Source organism: Zea mays, chromosome 9 (genome assembly GCF_902167145.1).
Source record: "Zea mays cultivar B73 chromosome 9, Zm-B73-REFERENCE-NAM-5.0, whole genome shotgun sequence".
Lineage (NCBI taxonomy): Eukaryota > Viridiplantae > Streptophyta > Magnoliopsida > Poales > Poaceae > Zea > Zea mays.
The window spans coordinates 77,884,812-77,893,556 of record NC_050104.1 but is presented as its reverse complement, the minus strand read 5'-3'; the positions used below and the strand labels follow the sequence as shown (position 1 = coordinate 77,893,556).

Here is an 8,745-nt window from a genome sequence, read left to right as displayed (position 1 = left end):
AGAGGTGGAGCCAACGACCCACTAAGACTCACGTATCTACAACTACATTCCCGAGCGGCAGTCAAACGGAGGCCGTGAATGCAAGATGCCAGCGGAATGATCGACCGGACAGAGGCTAGGGCTGCTTTCTTCCCACCACGTCCTTCCTTGTGTGTCGGAGATATAAAGCGAGTGCACCGGAAAAGAAGGGGAACAGAGTCGATCTATTCCATGGCGAAGCATCCGAAGCATAACTGCACACTCACACGATCTTTGCCGAGAGATAGGAGCATTCGGTGGAACCGGTGAACTACACTTGCTTCTTGATAGATGTGTGGGACAGAGGGCTCGTGGTACCTGCTGCCCACCCTTCCTCCGCTTTGATAACCGTGTGAACGGAGAGTGGGCAGAGCAAAAGGGAAGGAGGTCCTCATACGGAGTCGCACACTTGAGCAGTGCGGGAGACTGGAGAATGGGTCGAGTAAACTCCCTTAGGGCCGATTAAATCACAGACGAGGTTCTTTATTTTTCTTTTATATTTGGAGAAAAAAGAAAGGCAGAGGTAAATACTTCGAAGAGGCGGCTCGGTAGGGATGGAATGGTCAATCGTCAAGTCAAGGATGACTTTCTTTGTTGGCGAAACGATGGGGGAGAGAAAGCACGCCAGTGATTCTCTGAGCCGGTCTTCATTTCCAACGCCTCGGGAAACAGGTCGAGATAGATGACAGCACCTTTTTATCCTCTTCCTTACCGGGAAGGCGCACTTCTCTTCTTCTTCTGGCCTTCACCTCCTGCCCGGCCCGGAAAATAGAACCCAGCCCCCTTTCTGATCCATTCATTTCTGCAAGCAGGCGGGATCCAGAGCTAAGCCCCCCTCCTATTCGAAGCCGGGTGTGGCCTCGCCCTTTTGCTCTTCCTTCGGTTTGGCTCCACGAAGGCGCCGCCTAGACTAGGAGCCCCACTCATATTCAAAAGGCGCCCAGCTTTCAAGACGATGATAATAAGTAGTTAGGCTGCCATTATTCCAATATCATGGAATAGCATGGCCCGGGGCTAAGGTAACTCCAGTGGGAGAGCCGTTGTATGGGTGACCTTATTGCACGGTTCAGAGAGCACTTGTTGTATGTGATGCAAGTGAACGTGTACGAAAAAGCTGTCGTAAAGTTTCGTTGTTCGTTCCGTCGTTGACCCTATCTATGTTTCTACGATGGCCCAAGAACACGCTCATTCTTCAGCCGTAGAGAGACTTTTGAATTGTGAGGTACCATTACGAGCTCAATATATACGAGTGTTATTCTGTGAAATAACTCGAATTTCAAATCATTCACTTGCTTCAACTACTCATGCTATGGATGTGGGAGCATCAACTCCGTTCCTTTGGGCTTTTGAGGAGCGGGAGAAATTGTTGGAATTCTATGAAAGAGTCCCGGGAAGCCAGGATGCATGCCAGTTTCATACGACCTGGTGGAGTGGCACAAGATCTGCCTCTTGGCTTATGTCGAGATATTGATTCCTCCACACAACAATTTGCTTCTCGTATCGACGAATTAGAAGAGATGTCAACCGGGCAACCGTATCTGGAAACAACGATTAGTGGATATTGGTACTGTCACTGCACAGCAAGCAAAGGATTGGGGATTCAGTGGTGTAATGTTAAGAGGTCGTGCGACATGAAGACATTGATAGCAATATGGGGGAAGTTCCCATCAGGCAACAACGGTTCTGCCCGACCCCTACAAAAGCATGCATATGTTGTCAGTGAAGATTTTGTGTGAAGCCTTGGAGACGACGTACCCGGGGCTAGGGTGAGCTGAGGGGGGACAGCGTAAGTGAGGCGAATGTGTGTAAGCCCAGTCAAAGATTCCTATTCTAGGCGGGCCATCAACCTTCGAATGGTGTTGGTCCTACGGACCGTGAACGGATTCGCCTCTGGCCTCTGGGCACGTCGGAACCGCATGAGTTCACCGGGGTGGAGCACGGTCCGCCAAAATCGGCATAGGTTAGGTGCTATTGATGGAACATGGTAAGCCCATCTTTCTCCATATGAAAGTGCTGCGGGCACATAGAGATGTGGGTAGAGGAAGTCTCAAAAAGCGAAGGCCGAGCTGTAGGTCACGTGACCTGCACCGAAAAGGTGGCTGACTGGGCTTTCTCCTGGATCAAAGCAGATCAGCTCGCCAAATTCGTTGATCGAATCGGGCGCCCCGGAAACGTCGAATGAAAATACGTGGTCTTTCTACAACCCTATTTATATGATAGGCCCGGCCCCTTTCCCCCTATCCCTCCCTTATGTTTAGGAGCGGGATCTGCCCAAGAACGACCTGTGGTGGTACGGACTCCGCAAGCGTCCCGCACCCTCTGAGAAAGAAACTCCTCAACCATCACAAGATAAAGAAGTATGACGCTCTGTGTCTGACTCTATTGGTCATAGTTCCTTGCTGTTGCGGGCCGGTGCTCGTTTGCGCGCGTGTGAACCACCAGATCATAAGGAAAGATGCCTCTCGGGGCATCTGAGAATGATTCGAGCCGTATGAAGGGAAACTCCCACGTACAGTTTGTTTTGGGGGGGAAGGAGCCCGACAGGGTCCCCCCACTGACTTGGCCCGGGCCTAAGTGAAAGTGAAAAAGTGAAGTGGTGGGCCTACCCATCCCAACCTGGGGTATGCTGGGATTCGCGAAGAGCAGCACCTTACGATGTTCATGACCAATCGGATCTTGACGTACCAGTAGGTACCAGAGGAGATCGCTATGATCGTTACTGTATTGCGTATCGAAGAGATGCGACAAAGTGTTCGGATCATTGTGCAATGTCCTAATCGAATGCCTAGTGGCATGATCAAAGCCGATGATCGTAAGCTATGTCCTCCATCACGATCTCGAATGAAACTATCCATGGAATCGTGCGCCGTGTGAAACGTAGATCATCGCCGTTCTTAACCGAGACTCAGGTTAAGCTCCGTCTCGGAACCGTCGTGGGGTTAGGAGTAAAGCATCCCGAGGTTGGCGCATCTCGTTGGGCGTGGAGAAGCATTGGGAACCCCAATATCTTTCTTCGGAGCAGTTTCTTTTCCCGTCCCCTCGCCACGGCATAGCGCTTCGCTTCCGGTTCTTCGGAAGAATCAACTGACTTCTCCCTTCTTCATTGATCCGGGGGAAAGGGAACCGTCTACCAGTTGGGAAGCTAGACATCAAGGTTGTGCTTGATGAGGATAACTAAGGCTGACACGCCGGAGTTGGCTGCTGGCACAACAGGGTGGTGCCTTACCGCACCGCAGGCGCACGCGCGGGTAGCGTTCGTGGTGGTGCTTCAGGATTCCAATGTACTGCGTCCAAGATCAGAACGAGCTTGCCGGCGGACCACTGCCGTCCCATTCTTTAGTGAGGCTGGAGCGCTGCCATCTTATCCACGGAAAACGCGGTCAAGCTATCGCTTCGGGTCGAAGCACTAAAAAAAGAAAAGGACCGGGAAACGCGGGCGGCATAGGAACCACGGGAACCCAGGAGGGAGAAAGACGATGTACGGGATACGGGATCCTCGTAGTAGGCTGGACCAAAATCCAGCCGAGAGAGAGGGCAGCCTTTAGAAGCAACAGGTTGGGAAACCAAGAGAAGGTCTTATCTTCTTCCCGGCACAAAAAGAGGGATTAGCATTATTGACCCATGAGAAAGCACTAACACCTTCGGCTCCGCGCACTGGGAAAAGGCTTCCGCGACAGGAAACCGGCTACTAGTTAGGAAGTGAACATAAGGTATCAAGAGGTCCCTCACAGTCAGGTGCGATGCAATTGCCCCCTATTAGTCAAGTACCCCTCTTCCTATTTTGTTTAGGGGTTAAAATGGCTTGATGAACCCTTCCGTTCACACGCACCGGCCCCATTCACTTGCAACTCGTAGAGGCTGTAAGTAAAGTAAACAGTGCCCCACTAAATTCAAAGTGACGGTGGGGTTGAAAAGACGAGAGTGCCTACCCCCGAGCCGAGAGTGCCCGCCCTTTCTGTCAAGTAGGCTACTTTTTCCGGAACGCAGTCCGGAATAAGCGTTCCTGTGTATATAGATATCTTCGATGCTTGTCATTTCGAAATGTCCGCTTCCTCTTTCACCTCCCAAAAAGCAAAGTTGGCTTGACGAGCGCAGATGAGGAAGCGGGAGCAATAAAACCAAGAATCTCTTTCTTTTCCAAATACTTACTTTATTAAGATTAAGTTAAGGGGCAAAGAGAAGCGCTTTCGCTACTGAGAAAGCGATATGGTCAGCGCGAGGGTTCGACGACTTAGCCGAGCGTTAGCGAAGCGTCATTCTCATATCATAGCGAGGCGCTTCGAGTTAGCGAAGCGCTGTAGTAGCGTCGGAGACTATGTGCTATAATGCTGAACTAAGGACGTTCCGCCTTATCTATAGAAGCAGTCAACTGAGTTCTGAACGAATGGGATCCTTAGTGGGTAATGGCTCAATCAATCTATAGATGGAAAGCCTTTATGATGGGAAACTACCACGTTAGGTTTGGAGAGAGATGGGACCTGTTATAGTTTAGGGGGAGCAGATGCAAGCTTTTTTCTTTCCATAGCCGGCCAAATGACTACCGGATCATCGGTCTACTCTACCTCAATTCACCATTTCGAACTTTATACAGAAGGTTTTTCCGTACCAGCTCCTTCTACCTATACCGCAGTTGAAGCACCTAAAGGTGAATTTGGTGTCTTTCTTGTCAGTAATGGGAGTAATCGTCCCTACCGTTGTAAAATAAGAGCACCTGGCTTTGCCCATTCACAAGGACTCGATTCTATGTCCAAACATCACATGCCAGCAGATGTAGTCACCATCATAGGTACTCAAGATATTGTGTTTGGAGAGGTAGATAGATAGGACGTAGTCTTGCTTCGATCAGGACCCTTGCTTTATTGCGAGCCAAAACAGCTGCGCTATTCAGTTCTACATCTTTTTTTACATTTAAAGAAATGTGAAAATGCAGCCCTTTAGTTTTAGTTACAGATGTGAAAAAAGTAAATATCTCTCTGTCTGTGTAGGTTCGGTTTGTTCTTATCGATCCATTTCTTCGAGTGTGGGTGTCCTACGCTACTTCCGTTCATGTTTACGTTCTCAAAAGACCTTGGAAAAAACCAACGCCGACCAAAATCCAAGTCTCCCTTTCTCTTTTGGGAGCAGAGCTGAAAAAGATGGAAATATGTGCTATGTGGAATCACCGTATCTTTCACTTTGGGCTTGACCAAGCAAGCCTAGGCGTCTTCAAGAACTTTTAGTTCAACAACGCGAAAAGGAAATCCAATTTCGGTAAGACTTTGTCTGATCTCCATGCGTCTCGTGGTGGCCGCCTTACCCATTTTTCTAGTTCTAGTAATGTGGTTTGGGTCCCAGGGGTCTCTTCCTATCGATCCCCATATTCTGGAGGCAGTCAAGGGAAGTTTCGTACGGCAGGGGGTGCTTACAATTTGCCGGCTCCTGGGGTTCGATATGCCCGTTTTCATTATTATTCTGGCAGCCAAAATATTCTATAAAATACTGTTTTGGTTGTGGGGAATTTGACTATGTCCGGGACATACAACAATATTGTTTTCGATGTAAGGAACCTTACGAAAATTCCAATTGAAAACAATATTGTTTTTATTTAGGCAGCTGTTTTTTTGAGTATGGGAAACGTCCTCAGTTCTTCGATTCATTTTCCGATCGGTAATATTTCCTGGTGTAGGTTTCTCATAGGAAACGAGGCCCACCAACCGTATACTTGTTGGTTTGGTGGGGAAAGAAGAGTGGGTAAGTGGGCTTCTTTCAAGGTTCGTACATATCCTCAACTTCGACCTGCAGAGCCAAATTATCTTACTTTTACCAGCTTATTGCGCGTATTCTGACAAGTGATTCGATCTCATCATCACCATAATTGTCGTTGTCATCTAGATTGCTTTCTTCACAATCCTCGTCGTAACTGGCATATGTTTAAAGAGGGGCCTCCTCTCCTGCTTCCTGCAACAAAAACAACAAGAGAAGTGGAGTTTTCTATCAGAACAAGACTATTACATACATCAAGTATTATCAATAATCAAAAAGACTCTAAAGAGTAAGACGTACATAAAAATCGTCTTCTGTTTGAGAGTCGAATTCAACGACCTTCCGGGCAGTTATACTCGGGTACGGCTTGGAAGGCTTAGCGCCCTTAACCTGACAATTTAAGTTCCCTATTTATTGATTCGATTCCCCATTTCCTGGACAAACAACCAGGGTAGCTACTTGGTGAGTTATACTTTGTACTCTTCGGTGGCTTAGGAAGACAACATAGCATTGATTATGAGTCAACATTTTTTCCCATGTTTAAGATAGTGAAAGCTTAAAACATATCTTCTCTTTCCCATCAAGCTAGGCTAGGCAAGGTGCGCTTCCTTTCTGTAAGAAGAGAGTAGCAACGTTGTAAATTCATTGTTCACCACACTCTCTGTGAACTATCATCGGTATTTAGATGTGTAAGAAAAATTACGATTGAAAGCGAGTCAGGTTTAGCTCGTACAGAAGTCCAAACTTCAAAAACTTGATAAGAGAAGTCCTAACCTATCGTCCAAAATTACTTGCTTGCGGCAGCTCAAACGAAACTGCATGGGCAATCATAACACCGCTGCTACATTTCAAAGTTCCGGGATCGGTGGCTAAACCTACAGAAAGAAAGGTTGTCCGTAAAAAGCGAAGATCAATATAGAGATGCTCAGCAATAGCCTCTTTCCTTTACCGAGACTATTCCGTCTCAAAGTGAATCTGCACTACTTTTGATTTGATTTGATACAGACTGAAAGAAATGCATGCTCAAATTCAAAAACGAACAATCTCTTCCTTGGTGCTGAGATGGGCAGGCTCCTTCGCGACTTCGATCCGTCCATTCTATTCCATCACTACTTCAGTACTTCAGATCTCGTCCGTCGGTAGTGAAAGAAATCAGTTCTCTTCCCGCTCCAGCTCAATAGCATGTGCTTTTCCTGGCAACTTGGAAATCCGGAACATCTGAATGAGTGGAGTGAACCAAGAGAGGCACTGCTCAGTGGAGGGTTCATGGCCATACCATAGAGTGCTTTAACTGGAGAGGATTGCAGAAGTGATGAGCCGAATTGTACCAAGCAATGGCAACCACTTAACCCACTGTTTTGGAGTAGAACTTACTGAGCACCTGAGATACATCTCAAGACACTGATTCATTCACTCTTTCAGTCTGCCCCTCAGTCTGAGGGTGATAGGCAGAGCTCAACTGCAACTAGTGTCCAATAGCTTGCCCCTCCAAAAGGAGCTAGTGAACAACCCTGTCCCTGTCAGATACAATAGTGGCTGGCACTCCATGCAACTTCCCAATATTGTTTAGGAAAGTGGTAGCAACTGAAGCAGCAATGTAAGGATGTTTAAGAGGTCAAAAATGGGCCTATTTGTCTGTCTACCACTACTAATATAAATAGAACAGAGAGCCCTTCCGATTTAGTCCGGCCCTCAATCCATAGATATATCTTTCCAAGCTCCATCAGGTCTATTTGTGCCGGTGCCGGGCTGCCATCTCATCTATGATGAAGAATCTCTTGTCATACCAACTCGTTTACTCGCTGGCACTCAAAGAAATGCAATTGCAAAAGAAATGGTGATTGGTGCGTTGCTTAGGGGGCTTTCTGCTTTCGATGGTACAACCCAAGTCGACTACTTACCATAATAACCAGTGCTGGGCTCTCTCGCGATAACAACCCACTTCGTTTGCGCCTTTTTTCTTGATGGGTATGGGTGATCTTTGGGGCGGGTTAGGGTTCCGGATCAGGCAAAAGTAAGAACTAAAAACGGATACTTTTGAATGCTTGGGTTGCTTTGATTGAATCGATTGATTCACCCTTGGCCAGAGAAGAAGATAGGGAATTCCATAGAGTCTTGAGAGTAGAAAGCAGCTGATATAGATGCCACCCCACCAAATAAATCGTAGGTAGAATGAAAGTAAGTGATTACTGTAGTGCCATGCATTTGGGATTACAGTGCCAAGCATTCGTGCTGGGATTTGAGACAGTGCCAATCTCATCTCGAACTATTACTAGCAAATAAATCATAGGTAGAAGGAATCTCAGTGATTACAATTACAGCAGCGCCACGCCAGTAGAGTAGATTCCGTTCGTTCTAGCAATCATGCCAGAACTCACTGATCCATGTGCTCCCAGAAGGAAGGATCTCGTTCCCATAGCATAGCCTATAATGAATGTGGCTTTCCCCCCCATCTCCTATCTATAGCTTCTATAGCTTATAGCTGGAATGACCTATATGACCGGAACCACCTAAACATCTATATGACCGGAACGGAACCTCAAACCTATATGTATATGACCGGAACCTAAACAACCTACTGGACTTGCTTTGCTACTTGAGCCTAAGCTATATGATCTGAACCAACCCTATCGGGACTAGATCCTGTCTACGGACTTGATCCTGTCATGTCAACGGACTTGCACTTGCCTGTCAATCTTGACGGACTTGATTGTTTCAATACGTCAATCAATACGGATTCTCTTTCCTGTGGAAATGCTATCTACCTGGAAGGAAGGTTTGTTTTCCCGAAGGAAGGAGATGGAGATTCTTTCGCTGGAGAGATACTTTCTCATTGGAGAGGGAGATACTTTCTCTTTTCGGGCTCGAAATCTGTTCCTGTCGATTTCTCTGATTTAAGGGCGCAAGCACAATACTGCACTCTCCCTGCTTGCTCGCCCGATCCGTCGATCTTCTCGAGAGGAAGCAGTTCAAATCACCCTGTAC

At 47.2% G+C, this 8,745-nt stretch overlaps 1 pseudogene; it reads left to right on the top strand.

Annotated features, from left to right (window-relative positions):
* The first annotated feature begins 1,105 nt into the window (after positions 1-1,105).
* Positions 1,106-3,056, top strand: LOC118473348 (NADH dehydrogenase [ubiquinone] iron-sulfur protein 2-like; annotated as a pseudogene).
* Positions 3,057-8,745: the final 5,689 nt, after the last annotated feature.